General features: G+C 39.3%; 1 protein-coding gene across 1 annotated transcript in view; it reads left to right on the forward strand.

Annotated features, from left to right (window-relative positions):
• The window catches only part of LOC125765408 (elongation factor-like GTPase 1), an 86,398-nt gene extending 65,591 nt beyond the window's left edge, over positions 1–20,807 (forward strand). Inside the window, exon 4 of the mRNA XM_049430478.1 lies at positions 19,565–20,807. The gene's annotated coding sequence lies outside the window, so the exon portion shown is untranslated. The remainder of the gene's footprint in view (positions 1–19,564) is intronic.
• The last annotated feature ends 574 nt before the right edge of the window (positions 20,808–21,381 follow it).

A 21,381-nucleotide genomic window follows, 5' to 3' on the forward strand; every position in this document is an offset into this window, starting at 1 on the left:
ATTTGTACCGAACTGTTGACATCCGCTCTTTTATGAACCATTAGGAAGTATAATAAAATAACGAACAATTATAACTATTGCGTGAACGAAACGGTATCTCGTGAGACGATCAGCTGCATCAACATTTACTACCACGGCTGTTGTAGACAGCCATCGAAGGGTGAGTTTGTATGGGCCAATAAAATAAAGCCATGTGGAAAAACAGAACCAAAAAAAAAAACACAACCAACCATTGCATGGAATGGAAGAAACTAGTTCCGATTTATTGGTGTTGCTTCGTTTTTCCACAGATTTATGGCACCTAAGCTAAACGCGAACATATGTTCGCTATTGGTGAAGCAATCTGTTTTTACTACCATGCATTTCATAACGCCATACATTAGACGGTGTAGAAGTTTAATTAATAATTGTAATTGTTCTACTATCGTGATCGTGTTTGTGTACGTCCTCTTTTTTGTGGACACTAGCCACTATCCTGTAGGACGTATCTTAAATGCGCCAAGGAATTGATTTAAGCATTTTTTATCGTTTGTTGGCTGCATCGATCAAATAGCACAACACAGACACACGCACATACACATTAATTAAGATTCTGCGCATCGATAAATCTTGTTTTGCTGACAGCCAACTTGGTTGCGTTGGTAGAACATGGCACGCAATACCAATACGTAAGGGTTCGTCGCTTGTTAATTTTTGATAGAATCTTTCGTTTTGTTTGCATTACGCTAACAAACTGTTATGTGATTATTGGTGCTAATGCATCATTCAACCTACCTTTTGTATATTTAATGCACTGAAACTATTCTTCACTTCTTTTTTCTCGTGTAAAAAACGAAATTATTCGATTGAACGGTTTATGCTCCGGTGTTTTCTTTTTTGCTGAACACTTAATGCAATTTTCTTTAATACACTTTATTCAGTAGCTGCTGTTTTCATTGCCAATTAAACACAAAATCTACCCAAACACGTGATGTAGATGGCTATTCTTTCGGTCTTGCTTAGTGGGAAGCTCTGGCCAACACTTGTTGTGAGAATATTAAAAACCACACAGTTTAACCAATTAACACGCAAACACTGGAATAATCATAAACGATGGAAGTACAGCAATGGTAATTGAACACGATTTCAGCACGGTGTAAAATATTGTAAGCTCTTACTGATGCAAAAATACACACAACATAAAGTTTTATAAGCAATAAGAAACACTTTACAGATATTGCATCTGATAATTGTATGTTGTTTAAAAGGATATATTCGCACTACGCACTGTTTTGCACTAAACTTTGAACGCGTTCGAACATGGAAAAAAATCCGGCAGTTACGAAACCGACCAATTCGGAAGGAAAACAATTTTCCCGTTCTTCAAGCACACGAAGCGTGCAAATCGTCAACCGTGTATCCGTGGGTCGGGTTATACGAGCAGAAAGAAGTCGGGACTTAACGACGCGCGCACGTGCACTCTGGCCAACGACAGCTGGGAAACTGAAAGCCCGGTAGGTACACGGTCCACCGTCCAGGGTTTCCGTGCGGATCCAATCCGCCCGGGAACGTACTCCGTTAGCTTGTGCGCGAACAGCTTGAAGTCGATGACGCCGTCAACATTACGCCGCCGATGATGATGATGATGCCGCTTGATGACTGCGCTGATCGCACGATGCTGCCCGATGGCGCTAATGCTGGCGCTCTTTCTCCAACCTGGTTGCACACGGATCTTGAAATAATCAATGCGAGAGTGGGAAAGTGGTCTAACGGTTGAGCCCACCGCGAATGAACACGAATGAACACTCGCGCACTATGTTGGGGGAAACCGTTGTATGAAACCGGGGGAAGGAAAGTGAAAAAAGTTAGCTATGAATGAAATGTTGATGCTGGTGTACGGGCGCACGATCATCGTTGATCCTGATCGTTTGTAAGTGCAATGAAGAAAAGAGACCCAACTCGAGAGAAAGAAAAAATCAACAGAAAAGGTAACACGAATGAGAAGGAAAGCATTCAATGCTAGCAAACCTTACTGATGATGATGGTAATGATTTGTGCGCGGAGTAAAAATGTTGCGATAATGAAACGGAATCGAGCGAATGATGGGAAGTAAAAGAGATGGAGGCAGCATAATTTCTTTCTTGAACGTAGACCAAAAAAAAACATACCAGAAAATCACTACGAGAGAGTGTGGGAAAGAGAACGAGAGTAAAAGCTAATGTTGACGTTGATTTAGAGAATGAGCATAAAGCTAACCGCATACTATGAGTTTGTTCCTTCTTTGTCTGATCTACTTTCTTCATCTCTTTCACCATCGATCAAATGGTTTCTTCATCTCTTTCACCATCGATCAGGCGGTTCGAATGGCAGCTTTCTTTCCCGCTCTTTCTTTACATCGTTCGATGCACTAGCCAGTCGCAGTAGTAGCAATGATCGAATGCAGTGTATGTGTGCAAATAATGATCCGCTATAGCGCCTACTCACTGCAATTGTAAAGAGAAATTATGCTCAGCTTCTCTCATATGTTGTACATTACTCTCTCTCTCCCTCTCTCTATTCTCAGCACATGATTTTAGTAGCATTTTTCCTCTGTTAGCCATATCTTCTTGTCCGCACTTTAAAGATCAACATTAAGCTGCGCACGCATCGGAAATAGAAATAATAAAACATAAAGCCTACAGCACTACGAAAGCTCCACGTGAACCATACCTCAAGGAGGCTTTTGCGCTAGTGAGCTAGTTGTGTGCTGCTAAAGATGATAGGAAAAACGAGTGGCAAATGTGGGGAATTGTAATGGAAAACACTTCCGTCGCCACTCGGGCACCACAATGAAGTCCCATTCTTCGCTTACGCGTACTTGTGCGTAGTGCAAATTAACCTGTTTTTTCTGATGTCAAAATTTGCATCACAACAAAACGCACGTTTCCGATGGAAAATGGCATTTCACGACCTGGCCGCTTGGGAATGTAAAGTATGCGTTTCGGTTTTTTTTTGCGGAAAGCGAGTAAGATTTTTTTCTCTTAACTCCGATTCGCTATACGCAGATGGTTTGTGTGACAATAGCAGAAGGGCTCTTCGTGGAATAGTGTTGAAAGGGTTATTACTTGAAAATGGTTTTCAACAGTACAAACGAAAGTTGCAAGAACCATGTCTTATGTACATCTTGTCTTAATAACATATATCTTTTAAGCAAATAACAAATATGAAACAGATAAATAAGATATGTAAAGTTGTCCGCTATTTAACAATGAATTCTATACATAAGTAACGTTGCATTTTTAAATCGTCAAACTAAAAAGTTGTAACTTTAACAAGTAATCGGCATTATTTCCTTAAACATCACAAACCTTTATCATTTTTTCAGAAAATCACTCCAATCAGAAAATGTAGATCCACATTGAGTCAGAAGTGTTCTAGGCCTTAAAACTCAACTAGAATCCAGAAAGACTAACTGATTTTTAGAGTACATGGGAAGCGAAGTAAAATGAAAATAAGATTATATTAAAAATAAAACTATTCAGTAATTCCGTTGTGATGAGGAGGTTCAAGGCAAATAAGGCACCCCAGCACGATAAGGCTGATATCTAACTTGGTACAAAACACGTATTAACTCTCGTTGAATTGGTTTGATCCTATAAAGGTAATATTACCATGATGAAATCCACTGGATGCTAAAGTAATAAATTCTACAAAATGCTAGAAATTCTATATCATAACCGCTACCAAACCGTTCTTGACGAATTAAATAAAACCCTACCAAAACGTAGCGGTCTGGATAACATTAGTTCTTAGTAGTCTTGAGTCGCTCATCTTCACTTTAAATTAACGTCTAAATAAAGAATTACAGTTGTTCGAGGCATTAAGGCAACAGCTTTCTTTGTAATCAACCTTTTGCCATGTGAATATTATTAAGCACAAACGTTCTTGTCAGTTTAATGTCCATTAACGACGAAATGTTCTGTCCAACAAAGTGAAACCAGTAATTTTGCTAGCAACACAAAAGTTCTGATTTTTTTGCAAATGTAAATTAAATGGTCATAAAAAAACATTGATAAATGTCTAAAATGTGTTCAGTTAAAATGAATCATTACAGGGGTTTCGAGTTGTAAAGTTATGATTTCTAGATTTTTGCTTAAGGATGAAGAAGAATATGTCGAGGTAGATCTGGAATTTTTCCTGCTTTCTCGAACCTTTTCGAGCTGAAATCATTAACAATGTTGCTTGTGATGAAAGGTTTATACTTTTCTACTGGAGCTCAAAAACCCTGCAAAACATTTTATGCATAATTTCAACATGCCACCGTGTGATGTTCTTAGTGCGGGATTTCCGTCCCAAAAGCTGACGCTTTCTACCGGTATTTTGAATGCAAAAGTACACATTTTAATGTTTCTTTCTTTTTAAAGCAACAAAGCTTACGTCTTCTCCTTCCCCGTGCTCTCTCTCTCGCTCTCCATCTCGCTACCTGATATGCATCTTTTGAAGCGAATTGTTAGTTTTATTTCTTCAATTTGCGCACCAACATCTTTCTTTTCGGCTGTCGTTTGCTAAACTTGCCAAACACGGCCAGCATTGTATCGCATCGTTAAGTGTCGCTGAAAGTGCTCGATTGTATGGAAATTTTTGTTCCACCGAAAACATTCAACGAACGACAGTTACTGCAACGAACGGTGGGTGGTTTTAATGCCATCGGTGTGTATTTCTCCTGTTGGGGTGTCAAAACAAAAATAATTTTTATTTCCTTCGCGTATTTTGCTTCGACGGTGGTGGTACGATTTTAGTCTAGCATTATAATTACCACTTTAAAACGGTGGGATTGTGTCTTGAAAGGTAAATAAAAAAAGCAAACATTAAAATGCAGATTGCAGCGAGTCGATTACCCCCGCGTGGGGGAAGAACATGATATAAATTGAACAGATCGCACAATTGACAAATGCTTCCAACTCGATGCCCGATGGCGTTTAGGGCCGATATGTGTACCGGAAATGGTTTACCACAAGCGGCACATCTCGATACGCATTACCGTGCACTCTTGTTTTACCTTTTGATCGGTAATTTCTTCAATCGACCAGCTACGAATGTACCCTTTTGTCCCGATCCTCATGTGCCCGGGTGCCGTATTGCGCCCAAGCGTTTTACTTCTCCAAATCTCCGGACTTCAGCCACCGGAGAAGAGAAAGTGTGAAAACACTTTGTGGTTTTTTTTTTGTTATTTTCGTAGTGGTTGTTACCCTCACCTTTTGGCTTCACTCGAGCTTCCGACGATGCATCTATGCATCGAATTGTTTGTTTGTCATTAAATATAGAAGCGAACCAGGTTGCGGCACGCGGCCTCCAAAGTAAAAACAAACAAAACGAGCAAAAAAAGCGCGTTGGCGTTGGCATGCGGACGTGCTCCCGCAGGGGGTGATCGAAACAAGAAAAAAAAAACGATCTCGACAAAGCGATCTTTAAATGCCATGCTTCCTCTGTCCCTCGTACGTTTCTTCTTGCCATCGTGTACATGAAAGCTGCAAGAAGTGTCTTGAATTACTTACCCGAAAACAAAACTCTTCCGATCGTGCGCAACTTCACTTCCCTTTATGCGACCGGAAGCACCCGGCAAAGTAAAGGGTTATAGAGAAAGGGCCAAGCGATTGCGTGCGATCGGGAGTCGCAGGGCCGTAATGGCCGTCTACCCGTAGGCCGGGGTTAATGATCAAAATGGTAATGCGAGTTTATTAATTAATCTTACATTACAATCACACCAGTCAAGCCTGCGGCCATTTTTCCAAATGGCCATTGGAAGCTACCATCCAAAATAGCTATTGCAAGAGGTCGAAATGATGCGCTCTTTTCGTGGTGAGATTTCGATTTCATCGGTGGCACGTTTCCCCATTGGCTGGCGGTGTTGATGATCCCGATGGACTTTTTTGCCTAATCGTTATACCGAAGTGCCACGGGCTAAGCGGTTGAGGTTATTCCACACTTTAGCCCCAAAATTGCAACCATTATGTTAAATCGTCCTTAGCTCGGGTTTTGCCGTGTCGTGAAAGTAAAAGCAAATCGTTAAGACAAACATATCTAGCGCCCATTGTCGTCGCAAATGAGCGTTTCTTTGGGTATTTTTGATAATTTCCCTCCAAATCGGAAGTAATGAAAGAGAACTACTTGCAAGTGAAAAGATTCGCGACGATTTCTTCACTTTCGGGTAATTGTTTTACACGGCACGGGGTTTGTGTGGTCATTTTTTTGGCAATTTTCAAACACCTTAATGTACCAAATCTCACTTGCTATTGGTATCATTGTTTGGTGATCTGCCGGAAGTGGTTGAATAGAAATGTGGTTCGCGGTTTTCCGGTCCAAATTCCATGTCCGAGGAAACATTTAGCGAACAAAAATTGTGTTTTTGCAAAAATTATTTTATGGTTTTGATGTGTTTAATGTTTATTTTTATGATATTTTAGTCTCACATTTTAGCTCTTTTTTCACTAACTTTGTCATTTTTTTGCTAATTTAACGTGAATTTTGTATTTTATTCTAGTGGCCTAATAGTTATGTATATTTTTTTAATTTAGCTTTTCAATCAGCGATATATTGATATCATATTGACATAGTACATATTCAATCGAAATATTCAAATTTTGCACATATTTTCTGTAGAAATTGATATGGAACAGACCAGTACACAGAACTCCTCGATAATCTTCAAACCGGATGGCTTAAAATAAATTACCAAATTATTTTTTACATAAATGATTAGCTGGAGACGGAAGTAAAAAATTATCCTAAATATCTTATTTTATTTATTTATTTATTTACGTTTTAATTTCACTTAGGACGGCAAGGCCGTATGAACATTTAATTTATTTTATATAAAACCAAAGCAAATCTCGGGGCGGCACGGTGGTGCATGTGATAAACGGCGCCCGTCCACGGCGACCGTCTCCCCGTAGCATGGACTGATTATCGTGCTACGTGGTAAAATAAGTCTTGATACGACCAGGCCATTCTAACCGAGAGAAAAAAAGCAAAGCAAATCTAGGTTTTATATCAACAGACGACTAATTATACAGCGATTTTATAAATTTAAACAATTACCATTTTGTTCAAAATTGAAAATTAAAAACTCAGAATAATTAATTTATATTTTCAGTTATTTTTAATTGAATATTTCGAAATATTTTGTTTGTAACAATTTCTGATGAAACACCAGTGTGTAGCGTTAATTACAATGGTATTTATTTTAATTTGCAGGTTATAACGCGGACATTTCAAAGCGATATCAGTTACGTACGAAAAACCATATCCACTTTCATAAAAAAAGTCTATAAAAAACTCAAGAAAGCAAAAAAAACAAGTTTGAACACATGATACAAGCATTTGGTTCGGTGTTTTGGTCCGCAAAAGATGTGCAATAATTATTTAAAACTGATGCTTATCAAATTTCAAACATTAGGTAACGGGTTTTAATAATTCCTTAACCATTCAACGGAACCAGTACAAAAGAGTCAAATGTAATTAAACCCTCGGTGAGAAACAAGTTTTCGGGTGGAGAAAAAGAAGAATACACATTGTTTGAGCTAAAAACTCACCAATACCACAATGTAATTGTCCAATCCGATTCCTCTTTTCATAAAGTTACTGATCCAATTTACGTCTACCATCTTGACAAAAATCTCGCTTCCAAACGGTAACGGTTTGCGCGGTAATAGATCACCAACTAGATCGATCGATGGCTTAATCGGCTATTGAACGATGCTACTGCGCTAACGATATCCGTCCGATCGATATCTCACCTCAATTTGAAGATTTAATTTTTTATTTACTTTTCGCAAACAGCAGCACCACCAGCGTGTGTGGATTGCTCAAGAGTATATCGCAAAGCGGAAATTGACCACGGTCATGGAATTTATCGCGGTCCTCTGCAAAACGCTACTTCCTCATGCTCATCGGGCACCCATTTGTGGTTCTCCTCTCATCGAGTAACTGTTAACGACCATCATCAGTCTGTTTGAAGAGCAGTAACGATAATAGGAGCATTTCAGTGGTACTTGGGCGAAAGGAAAACAAAAACTCTTTTGCGCGCGATTCTTTATTTAATCTTTTTCGATGGGTCATCTTAAGCACATCCTCCACTTGCAGTGCAATCCGTGCGTGTAATAAAAACTTCCTGACACGAATAACTACTGATAATGGTATATTTTCATTCGAGAATCGATTATGCTAATAAATCATTGTATTGTTATTCGATACCGTTACATAGGGGAGACGTTTCGAACAGTCAACGGCAGTCAAATATCGGTCAAATTAGATTTAGTTTATCTTTACTGTGTTCGCATGCTCTTCATTCTGAATTAAAATCTTCGCCGTTTTCTTGCTTTTCTTTTATTTGCAAGAACGGTACGAATACATTAACAATTACCGCTAACTACAAACGAGAGGAAAGTGGTGAAGTAACGAGGGAAAAACAGGAAACTAATTAATTAGGAAATACATGCGCAAGCGGATGTACATTGCAGCAGTCCAGGCGTCGTAGCGTGATTACAGTCGGTGTCCAATTTGGTCTAACATCATGTGCTTTTGATACTTTTGTTTATAATAACAAACAGCTTGATTTCGTTTGGGTGAGTTCTTCTTCTTCTTCTTGGCTTAACGACCTTACAGGTCACGCCGGCCATTTCTGGCTTACTAGACTTATTTTACCACGTAGCCGGGTAGTCAGTCCTTGCTACGGGGGGGCGGTCCGGATGGGATTTGAACCCGGTCCGGCCGTGTGGACGTTGGGTGAGTTATTTTTTTTTTATTATTTAAATTATAGAGGCTTTGAACCAGTAGTGGCTACATTCACCTCTTAACGTTTATTTTTGGTTGGGAAGCTACTAATTTCCTTTCTTTTTTTTCTTCGTTTGACAGGATCTCGTCGTTTCCTGTGTCTAGTCTAAATGTTCTTCTCTCCCCCTTTAGTCCAATACAGTTGGCAAGTAGATACATTGTGGTGGTTCCATTTTAGCCAATACATGACTTTGTGTGAGATTTGTATGGCCTATGCGTAGTCTCAATAAGACGACTTGATCGCGATGTTTCCGAAAATCGATGTGTGCAATAACTTATGGGTTAATGTATATTAGTACGGCGTCCAAATTTCTGCTCCACCGTTGCTTCCATGTTAAAGTTATCACTTTTGTTTCTACTGGATATTTTTTGGGTAACGCAGGGCGACATGTTGCGTGCCTCATTTGTCAATACGTCTGCCTTTTCATTGCCTTTTATTCTTTCATGATTTGAAACCCAACAGAAAGTTATGTTTGGTATATGAGGAAGATCGTCGAGAATCTGAACGTGAGGGTCTTTGGATTTTCCGTTTTCTATGGTAGTCAAAACACTAGGAATATCTGTAAAAATAATGCTAGATTTGGAAGTGTCTGCCTCTTCACCAGGTCTGGGTGAATGCTGTTATGGCTGTCGCATCATAGTTGAATCAAACCTACCTCAAATCACTTTACACAATGTGAAAGGCTCAGGTTATATTTGATGTTTAATATTAAAAAAAGTTTCTGTAAAAATTTTTTATTAGCAATACAAACCTCTCTTGCTTAAATGTGTTACTCACTGTACCCATATCAGCGAACACCGCGGCGAATGTTTGTTTGGCAGTAACGTTACGCGAATCTATGCTCTTGGCACATTTCGATCACGATCTACCTACTGCCATTAAGTTTGCAGAACGCATCTACGCGTAGCCAATCGACAGTGGGAAGTTGAAACCGGTAGAAGTTTTAAATCGACTACCGGCGCACACCATTTTAGTGGTATGTTAACATCCAAGCCAAGGGTTTGAAAATGGAAGTTTGCGAGCTAATGTTATGAGCGTTTTTTTTTTCATTTTACTAAGCTAATGATTCAACAAATTGCAATTGCGTATCCAATTAGAGCAGATTAACTTAATGTGGTAATGTTGTTGCAAAAACCTGTATACAGAGGTGTGAATGGTTAATAAAACTTTGAAGAGTGAGGACAACTTTTTTTTTTATTTAAAATTAATTATTGTTATGAGTAATGAAACGCAGTCTAGCGTTTTAAGATTTTATGGGAAATATAAAATGTTTTAATTTATATTTTGTAAGTGGCAATAAAAATTTGTATGCGAATTGCGTTAGGGTGAAAGGAATAATTCTTATAATTCTTACCGTGCAGCATTCAAATTTCATCTGACCTTTTTCCCCTTATGTCAAATATAATAAAATTCATTAATACTAAAACATGTATGTTTTGCTTTAGATTTCGCTAGTTCAGGGTTCGTTCTACCCATATGACATTGTACTAAAATAAACACTATAATTTATGAAAAAAATGATGAAAACTGCTAGAGAAAGCCATTAAAGCTTTCGGTTTAAGGGACGTCCAGATTAAGGGACCAGATTAAAGGACCGGTAGCTCGAAAAACGCTTGAAATCCGCTATAAAATGTCAAATGGGGAGTGCAGTACTTCAATGGTTAAAAAATCTCCTCCACATAAAAACTGATGAATACGAAAAAGTTTAACATTGAAATAAATTAAAGACGAAACATTAGTACCAAAGAAGCTTTTATCAGTTCAGATCTGATGTCAATCAGGGCTGTGGGAAATCAAAAAATGTTAGAATGGACGTATGTAATATCTTCTCTACCAAATAATGCAATCTCAGCAGATATTCGGTTAGAAAACCCTTTCCACAACTTCAAACAACCGATCGTGCGTTTTCCAAAACGCGATAAAAATAAGATGAGCTACTACTTTCATTTTTTTGCGTCCCAAAACTATCCACTTTCTAACACCTTCCACCACAACGGACTGTTATCCACCAACAGTAAAGTTCCTTCAAGCAGCCTCAAGTACTGCGCCCAATATTAGGGTTAAGCGCCTGCACTTGGTGCACTTCAGCGGTTGCGATAAGAAGCGGGTCGAGTGCGCTGAGATGAAAGCCAACGAAAGCTGCCCTTCAAACGAAAGGAAGAAAATCTTTAATTGAACCCTTCAGCACCGTTTGGCGGGAAAGGATTCGGCCAAATCTCATTCGTTGGAAAAGGTCACAACGGGCTGGTTTCGTACGGGGTATTGCATCGTGATTGCATCGCCCGTGTACGCTCGCAGTTCGGACAGCATCTTTCTGCATTTTCCGCACCCTTTCGGTTGTCAGCTTTGCAGCTCAAAAATGTCATTCAGAATGGAATGGTGTGCACGTTCCGGAGCGCCTGCCTAGGGATAGGATTCCCCGATTTGCCGGGAAAGCACTCTGTGCGCTACCTATCGCTCGGTATCGGTCGGGGGAAAACAGCCAAACGAATGTGCTCGCCCGTGCGACTTGAACGTGGCTTCAGATCGGAAGCGTGCGTTTGCACGATGGACACTCCATAAATCGGATACGACAGGTAATTTGAGTTAGTTCGAGAGCTTGCTGCGGTCGACCGAAGCTTGTGGCTGCAGCATCACCGTCGAATGGTCATTAGCATTGAAATAGACTTTCCACTTTCTGGCCCAAGCTAGCAAGAAGCCTGCCTGGGAATACAAAAAAAAACATTACGAGAAACAAAACTCATGCATACACACGTACGCAAAAAATGAAATCTGATGAGGATAGGGAAAAAAACTGGCACTGAAAACATACATATAGCATCGGTCGAGGTTTTCATGTAATGATGACTGTTAAAGAGGAGCCAGCTAAATTGACTGTTGTTTTTCTTGCGGTTTTTGGAGCCTTTCTCCGCGTTTGTGGGGGGCAGAAGGTCAATAAGCACGGCAAGCCAAATATGAATCAGTGTCGTTTGATACTGTAAGCAAAAAGATGCTGGCGATGGTAAATTAAATTTAATAAATGGTTATAATTTATCTAACTGGAAGTCATTTGGAAAGGTTCAAGGCTATTGGTGGCTTTGAAGCATTAAGGATATCGGCGGTAGAAAACAACTAATGAAAAATGTTAGTAAAAAAACATTTTACTATAAGGAAACATTAAAACCTATCTGTTTTTCTTGCGAACAATGTACTCACTTCACCCCTAATGAGGCAGATAATATAGCGAAAGCGGTCATTCTGAAATATAAATAAATAAATATAAAAATCTATCAGTCCTGCAGTCATTCTGCATGTGCGAATGCATGGATCGTTATGCTAAAATTAGTTACAAAAAAATGTGTTTTATGTTTGTTTTAAAATATTCAAGTAGTTCCTGAGATACACAGGAGGGAGTAAAAAGGAAAAAGAGGGATAGGATTTAAAGAATAAGGCTGTTGTCGATGCCGAAGCCTGGAATATATATGTGGACACTGATGACTTCAGGAAATTATGTTTGTTAAGCAAAACCATGTCTGTTAGCGTTTGTAGTTTGACTCTCATGTCTGCAGAACAATATCATATTGTGTTTAATAAGTTTTAAGCCCTTTTTTAATTGTATTATAACTTCAAGTTTATTATAAACATAAATTTATATTCGAACTAGCAATATCTTCAATAACCAAATAAACCAAATAAATAATAATAACTGCTCTGACATTATCATTCAGACAAATTATTTTAATAAATTATGTCTAGAACGAAAAGGAAGAAATAAATTGTTTGAATTGTTAGCAATACGGCCTCAGTTATGAATAAAAAAAATGTTTAAATTTCCTGTTCGTCCCGTTCCTAATTACAAAAAACTCGTTCTGTTCCGTTCCAAAAAAGGAACTTTCTCATCACTACAAATAAGAGCAAACATTTCTGAGAATCTTTTGCACTAATGTAAATACGTAAAATCGATATTGTACAAGTCAACAGCGCACGCGGAAATTCGATGTACTCGGCTCTTTGCAGATCCTCTAAGTCCGGTATAGTGTATGTCGGGGACTACCTGTATTCCTTCACTATACACTAAATTATAAAACCATTCATCATAAAAAAACATCAACAATACCCTCATCATTGTTCGATCTTATTGCATTATTTTTCGCATTTAAACACGCTTGATGGCGTATTCCATCCCACCAACAGCTGCACAAACAAAATAGATCCATGAAAAAGAAGCAATTGAAAGGCATATGGGCGGAAAAATGGTTTAAAGGAATTTTATACCTCAAGCTCAAATTGAAAGGATTTAACGAAATAAAATAAAATGGAAAAAAATCAACTAGAAAGTGCCTCCCAGATTTCGCGTGGAATTGTGCTTGACTGGGCTGAGATTCGGGGTGACATTGTTGAAACGGGCAATTTAACACATTCATTGCGAACGCAGAGCACTCTGCAGTGGGTTTCAAATGTGTACCTAATTCGGTGAACCTTTCCATAAGACGAACGACCGTGGCACGTGGGGCTATAACCGTCGGGCGGTCGGTCGATCGGACGGAAATTGCGTGAAAGCTCCCGTTCGCTGCGCCGCTTGTAGGAGCAGTTTGAAATTAAATTTATCTTCATAATATTCGACATCGTCCCGTGACAGCTTGAAAGGGTTGTGATTATCTGAACTTTTAAGGTACGATGGGTTCACGGTATTTGATACCGATGAGCGCACGCGTGTGCGTTTCGGTAGCAATTGGCCAATGTCAATCATCGTGCTCAAAAGAGTGATACGATAATAGGCAAATTACGCGAGAAAGGCAAAAGTGCGAACAATCGGTTTGGTTTGGGATTGCAATTCCCGCAAGAAATGTGTACCCATCGAAAGTGAGTACAAGTCATCAGCGTCCCCGGTTTCGCAACATAGGACGGCAAACGTTTGTTGGCAGGCGTGCGAAATGGACGAAAGATCTGTCGAAAGGTTTTCCACGATCGCTCATGGGTGTGCGCGGGCAAACACAAATTGCCCTTCAACGACGATTCGATCCCTCGATCTGGTTCGATGGAGAAGCGTTTTGGGAAGGGAATTAGTGGTCTGATAGATTCCCTTTCTTTTATGTCCTCGAGTTAATAACTTGGTGACTGAGCAAGGGTGAACACTTTCGATGGATAATCACGTTTGGGACGTCGGGAAGTCATGCATGAGAGATCGTCTGGAACAGAGAATTGTTCGCTTTAGTCTGCTTGTGCGCAACCTTTTTGGGAGGGTCTTCGGAAGTGCAGGGCGAGATTAAGTCTTCGAAGTGTGACGATGGTTTTTAAGGTTAAGCATAAAAAACGAAAGAAACCGGAATGTCATCAGGTGCCACTGGGTTTGACATTGACAAAAATAGGTCATAACTGTGATCTGAATGTTTGGGCTTGGATCGGTTATTAATGTTTTCGGATTAAGTGACAATTAAGTGTACAACTCTCAAAAGAACTCTGGATTGAAAAGGGTTTGCTTTTTTTCGGATGAAAAAATGGAAGTTCGTTGAATCGTTGAAGATCTGAACTCATGATCTACATTGCTGATAGGTTTCATTTTCACCTTTTCCGCTGTAACGCAAAGTAAAGCAAAGTAAATACAGTAAACAGTATAAAACAACATGGCCAGCAACCAGCAACACCAGCGACATCACGAACGAGGTCGATTCGATTTCGATAACCTTTCGCCTTCAAATCGGCCACATCAAAATTGGTGACCCACAGGAAGGAAGCATATATTCGCCGTTCGCAGTTTTTTTTTGGCGAGCGTTTGGTTCAATTCGCGCGCTTCCAATCGGTTTTCGGTAATTGTGCTTTGTCGATCACTTTCTTTTCCTTCGCACGCCAATAAAGGGCGTTCGAAAACGTGTGGAGTTTGTTCGGTTAAGACGCGGCTGCGATTTACCGCCACCTTTCCTGCGATTGCGCTAATCCGCTTCAAAGTTCTCAAAGGCCAGCCTTTCCGTACGATATAATTTGAAATCAAAATCGTTTGGCACTGCTGGTAGCTGCGCTCTTCCAATTGTCCAAGCGTAAACGTACCGGGTACGGGAGATGGGTGGGAATTACCACCGTAAAAAGTGACCCTGAATCGTGGCCCTAGATTTTGCACAACATCGCCCAATCGATTAACCTTTCGGGTGGTGCGCTAGTGCTATGCTCCGGCAGGCAGCATCCGTTCCGATTCCGATGATGCTGCCAAGGAAATGTTTGGAGTTTGGTGGGCTGTGGTGATCGCCAGCTACGCAGCAAAACAATGTGACGCAGCAGCAGCAGCAGCAAACCCATCGCTTCCTATCGCTCCGGGGGCAGCTTGATCAGGTCGTGAAACAGTTACGGCGAAGGTTCAGCCCACCGCCAGACTGAAGTAGACGTTTGACCTCTAGAACGATCGGTGGGATCACCGTGGGGAAACCCGTTGTAGATTAAATATCCATTTCCGGACACTAAGATGCGGGAAATGAGGATTCCTCTACGAAAAGAGCAACACTTCAAGAAGATATTACTTCCATCGCTCTAAGGGTTATTTGAAGTTATGTTTTAAATAACCCAACAATGATAAATTAAAGTTTCTTCAGTACAGAAAATCAACTTGCTGCACAAAATGACAATGGGTGAAACTAATTTCCAAACAAGCCCTTTCAAACGACTCCAACACTACGTGGACTTTGTTTGGTGCCATTTCGTGAGATGAAGATTATTGATGATTATATCAAACCAATCAAGATCATTGTAGGATGAAATCGTATCGTTATGAACTATAGCAACAATAAAACAATAAACAGCCAATGATTATGTTGTTCCACATAAAGACTTTTGGTTTTTGGTTCGCGGGGAATTGTTTCTTCCCCTTTCCCATTTTGCTGCCGTAAAACATATTGTCATTCCCAGCATTCTTATGTCCACATTGTGTCTTTGTGTTTGTTTAAGATTATTTTATGCTCCACCCGAAAGTGCACCTTTCATTCTGTGGCGGGATTAGCGTGAAATGATTGGACATGTGTCGTGATGATTCCAGACTTGGGTCAGTGAAAGCAGTGCGTTTTATTTTTTTTTTTTTAATAATGTTGTTTCAGAGAGTGGTTCATTTCAAACATGAGCTCTTTTTATGAACCAACCTTTCCAACTTCTGGTGTTATCTTTTCCGGTATGCTGTTTGTCGTAAAGAGGAAACAATCCCTTTTATTGTTTAATATTGTGTGAGGAACAGTGTCATTACAAAGGCAAGACAGAATGTAATTAGCCGTTTCGAGCTTGTGAGTTGTTTTCCTGGTTGAAAGGTTTCCCTTTCTTTTGTAAAATTTTCATAAAACAGCTATTGCTATTTCTGGCAATAATTTAAAAATGAATGCTTTATGATAAACTGAATATGTGTGAACAAAGATGAATGAAATAAGAAATAATTATAAACTGTTTCGTAGTTTAGTTGGGTCTAGTCAATTTGAGTTAAGCTTGAATTCTTTATCGAGTCTAATGCATAGAACAATACACTTGCAGACATATCTATACGATCACAAGATTTTAAAATGAACCTTCATGAAATTTTAATCAAAAGAATCATCATTCTTTTATTGTTTTTGTACTATTATATCTTAAATTGAAATTTGTTCCATGATGCATAAAACCGTATTTATTTTATTATTTATTTATTTTATTGTTTATTTATTATATGTATTTTCCAATACATGTAATCATTTCTCAAATCACTTCTCTGGCATGTCTGTTGATTCTAGATATTCTTCTTCTTCTATTAACGACCGTAACGTGTAACGATCAACTACGTAATGCTTGACATAAATGGTTTAATAGAATTATTTTTATCATTTCTCTGGCAAGTTAGCTATTGGTATAATATTGTTTTTAAATAATATATAATAATCATATTGATCAAAAAAACCGATCCGAAAACCGAAGATAAAAAATGAGTGAATATTCAAAGTTATCTTCAACTTGTTCCAGAGATCATGTTCTGCTAAACATCTAAGTTCTTCCACTTTGTATAAATCTTCATAGTATCAAGGAAGGTCTTTTTATCTATCTCTTCATCTTTTGGTTATGTTTTCAAACATGAAGTAATAATTTAGCTATAATATGCACTGTATGAGGCGCAGTGTAGAAAAGATTTGTTTGTGAATTGATTCCTATTTCGATTGTTAAGTATTTACTAATTACACAGTATTTAAATAACAATATAATAAAGCATTAAAAACCAGTTCACAAAAAAGAGAGAAATGATTTATTTCCAAATGGTATCCGGTCACCAGTTACCTAGGCCCTTTAAACATCTTCTCTTTCGCTGAAGCGCATAAAACGTTTCTTTTCAAAACATTATTTCACGTCACCAACATCGACGTCCATTCAATCGAATCGGAAGTAACCCATTTGCTTCACTTTTCCCAATATTGCTGTTAAATGGTATCGTCGTTCACCTGTGGCTAGGTTATTCTAACTAGTGGAAAAAAAGCATTCCGCCATAATACAATCGCCTGAGAAATCCATTTCCAACCACTAACCCCCTCCCCTCAGTGCCACTGTGGGTGTCGAGGTGGAAAATTGGCAGCTTAACAGAGGCCCATTTTCCGGCTGCTTCATTGCAAATGGGTACACATTTGTGGTCAAAGTGTGGTCGCTCACTGTCTCCCGCTTCTCGTTTGATCGATAAAATCGATTTCCTGCACAAAAACCCGCACCGCGACATTGCTTCTCGATGGCGTCGATGGCGAATGTTTCGAACCTACTGCCCTAATCTTTGCCCAAGAACCACTTTCTCCGGGACGCCCGTTCGGGTTTCAGTTTTGGGTGTTGGGTGGGCACGGGCCGGATTGTGTCTGTCTGTGCGACCCTCTTCTGTTCACCTTGGTCCAGATCTAATTGAAGTCCATTAAATGTGGGACAAGGGACCGGGGCGAGTCTCATCTGTCCGTGGTTTTTCCGGGCCGGGATGCAACGGATACGACCCACGATCGAATATCGTGATGTTCGTGCTCGGCAAAGACAACAGTGAGAAGTACCACGACGTCAAGGGTGATGCGGCGTTGGAATTGTGGTTGCCTTATGGGTGGCAAACGCGATGCTTGATGTTGGTTCGTGTTTTTTTGTTCTTTAATCTTAAATTTCTTTCAGCTTCACACGCGAACTGGAATAATCTGGTTGAGGTTTGAAACACGGTTCAAGTTATTCCGGATTGTTAAGCTGCAGTTGTACGGAGATAGTGTTCATCACTGAGATCGTCTACATCTCGGTAAGGTGTTCAAAAGCTCGTGTTAAATTGTTTGAATATATACAAAAATTAAAATATTACTAATTTCACTGTAACTATAGAAAGTGTTTTTTTAACATTTTCTCATAATTTAACAAAACATATTTTTTGTTTTATTTTCTGTTAAATTTCAAACAAATTATTGTGTAAAAGATGTAAGTTTTAATACAACTATACGTGTTCAGGATAACCAAAATGTAAGATATTATTTTATAGACATTAGCTAAAAGACTCAGTAATGCTACCGTTCGTTTCGTTTCGCTTCACCCACCAACCTTCGATCACGAAAATTTTATCCAACCAGTTTATCCAATTTTTCCTGACCAGTTCCTGACATCCTTGCGTTCGGTCCGGTTTAAGAGATCGCTCGCACACAGATAGCCGTTGGGCATTCTGGTGGGTTGTGGGTGATGAAACAACTTTTATGCAAGCGCTTTAAGCGGACCTGATCGTGCCAAACACACTCCCCTCGCAGGGTGTCGAGCGCAACGATATTATTAATGCTAGGTGCGAATTATGGCTTGAAGCACGGCATATGCGTGTACCCGGGACAGGAACACTTCCACCGACAACTTACCCGACAGAAATTGAAATCGAAATCCGATCCGGGTCTGGTTGTACGAATCTGGGCCGGGCGTTTTCTACGGTGCAATCGAGGGCAACGGGCTGAAAAATTCGTACTGACATTTTGGCGTTCAATTTCACGCTAGCAAGGTGTGAAATATGATTTTCCCTCACGGCAACACGGTTCGTCCCGACAGTGCTGGTTTCCGCTTTCCCTTTTTTAATCCCGGTTTCGTTCACTTTTTTTTCTTGCCCGTCGATCACGATCCTCGCTTGATGATCGTGTTTGGAGGATAATATTCCTTTCTAGCTTCACTGTTGATCAAACTTTTTATTAACAATAAAATTTTGCTTTTTGAAATCAGCATCATCTTATTTTACACTAGAGGTTGAGAGATGCTTGCAGATAGACAACATTTTATATTTCTGATTGTAAACTGCAAAACATGTGAAGTTAATTATTGTTAACAATTTTTTCATGCGAAGAGACGAAACTTATGTATAAACCGATCTATAGGTAATGACAACAACAATAGGCATTACGAAGGTTAACCCGCTATTTACCAAAATGGGTCAACATATTTTCATTGTTATCGTCCAAAAACACTGCACCATGGCACAAACAAACCAATCGTACAAAGCTCTGTGTTTCATCTTCATCTTGTAACCATTTTCTTCCACCGAATGTAACGTTTCAATCAACCTTCCCAAACATTAATATCCCAAGTTTAGTCCACCTGTCCACTTGGTTTCGCTGTCGGTTGCCGTTAACGGTGGCTCTCGTCGGTCTCCCGGCTGTCTCCCGTAAGCCAAACGCCAAACAAAAACCGAAAATCAGGTGAAGAAATTACAACGGAAACCAATTTACCAGCTCGTTGAATAAGTTTTCCGACGATCGAAATGCAACACGTTGCGTAAGTTTATGATAAATTATTATTGTTTGCATCGTGTTTCGCATTTCTTTTCAGGTGTGGCAGAACAGTTAGGTAGGAAACAAAACGTATAAACGTATCTTACGGAAAGATGCTAACCTGGCTAAGCATGGGAGATGATAAATGGTCCGATAACTCTTCGGGCCTCTGGTGCCGTTCGTCCGGCACAGGAGTGTGAGACCGTCAGCTTTGCCGCGAGGGAATTAAAGAGCACGTTGTACTGTATTTGATAGTGGCTTTAGAACCTAACCAGACGTCATGGCGAGTGTCCGTTACAAGGCGGAAACGCACATGAAATACGGCGGAAGCATGACCGATGCTCAGGCACGACAGGCAGCCCAAAAGTGTCGATCGGCAACGGATCGATGCTAATGGCGACATTGGGATTTTAGTTCCCTTCCCCAAAAAGGTAATCCTTTGTATCCCACTTAAATTGGACATATTTGGGAAACAAAATTAAGTCAGTAAGGCAGTGAAACAAAAAATACAATCGAAAGAGAATAGCAAACTGAAAGTTAAAACTTGAATTTAAGATTTAGGATTATAATATGTTGCGATACCATTTCTATACTGTACAATAATGTTCAGAAATCTTTTCCATAATCCATTGACAATGATAATAACGATTAAAGTCTTTGTCGGGGCTACGGGTGGCTGAGTGCCGAAGAATCAAACATGCGAAACCGGATACAGAAATAGTCTGAGAAAATAGTTTTTTGGTAGCCAAACCAGACTACCGATATAAAGAGCAAAGAAATAGGTTTGAGAAAAAAACGCCACACAGTACACAGGGTGGTTTCAGTTTGGCAGACCGTTTGGCCTAATAATGGGCGTCCAGATGATTGGAGGTTTTTTTTCTACATCAATTCATCCGGTCTCCGTATATGAAAGCAGGGTGGCACGTTGATGACATTGGCAGATTGATTTTTGATGGCTGTTTCCGATTGTTTCCATACGCTTGGCGAAGCTGGTACCGGCCAGTGTTGAACGTGAGCCAGGCGTGCTGATAATAAATTTCAATTCCACTCCACTAATCGTACGGGAATTTGGTGCACGATGAAAGCAGACAATTTTTTACCAAAAACTCACAAACACAGGGACGAACTTGCGGGGATTTTCGGCGACCACACGCGAATCTTTGCTGGATTGTCCCGTTTTCAATGGCGATGCGTAAATTCAACGGAGTTTTTTTTTAATTTCCGCAATCTTTGTCACATGGTTCAAGGAAGGGTGGATCGAGTCGGATCACATGTAGGAGATAGGTGAAGGAGCTATTAATAATTGATTTTGGAACGATTTCATATCATTTAATGTAGGTAATATACATTTTTTAAAATGTATAATAAAGTAAAAGTTATTTAAAAAAATATTATTTATAAAAAATTACGTTTGTTTTTAGATACTATGCTCACTCAACGTGTCCATATAATAACACAATTTTACAAATTATATAGCAGTAATAATTACCAGGCTAAAAAACATCACCATCAAAGGCTTTGGATAGTATTTATACAAAAATCGCTTTACATTGACAGGGCTTAATTAAGTAAAAATCATGCTGATTGCATTAAAACAATGAATAGAAAGTTTAAATTTCAACAAAACATCAAGCCATTATTCACACTAGAATAAATTAATAAGTAAAAATAAAGTCCATCCTTGAATGGCATAGATTTAGGCATTGAAGCATGTTATTTTACTATCTTAAAGACATCTTCAAGACGGGTTCGTCGCCTACCGTCTACTTTTCATCGGTTTAAATTGATAATTATGGCGTAGAAATGATCTTTAAACGATCCGCTAACAAACGGGTTGACAAGCAAAATCTGACACTAGCTTCGTGGAATGATTTA

This window comes from Anopheles funestus, chromosome 2RL, assembly GCF_943734845.2.
Source record: "Anopheles funestus chromosome 2RL, idAnoFuneDA-416_04, whole genome shotgun sequence".
NCBI lineage: Eukaryota > Metazoa > Arthropoda > Insecta > Diptera > Culicidae > Anopheles > Anopheles funestus.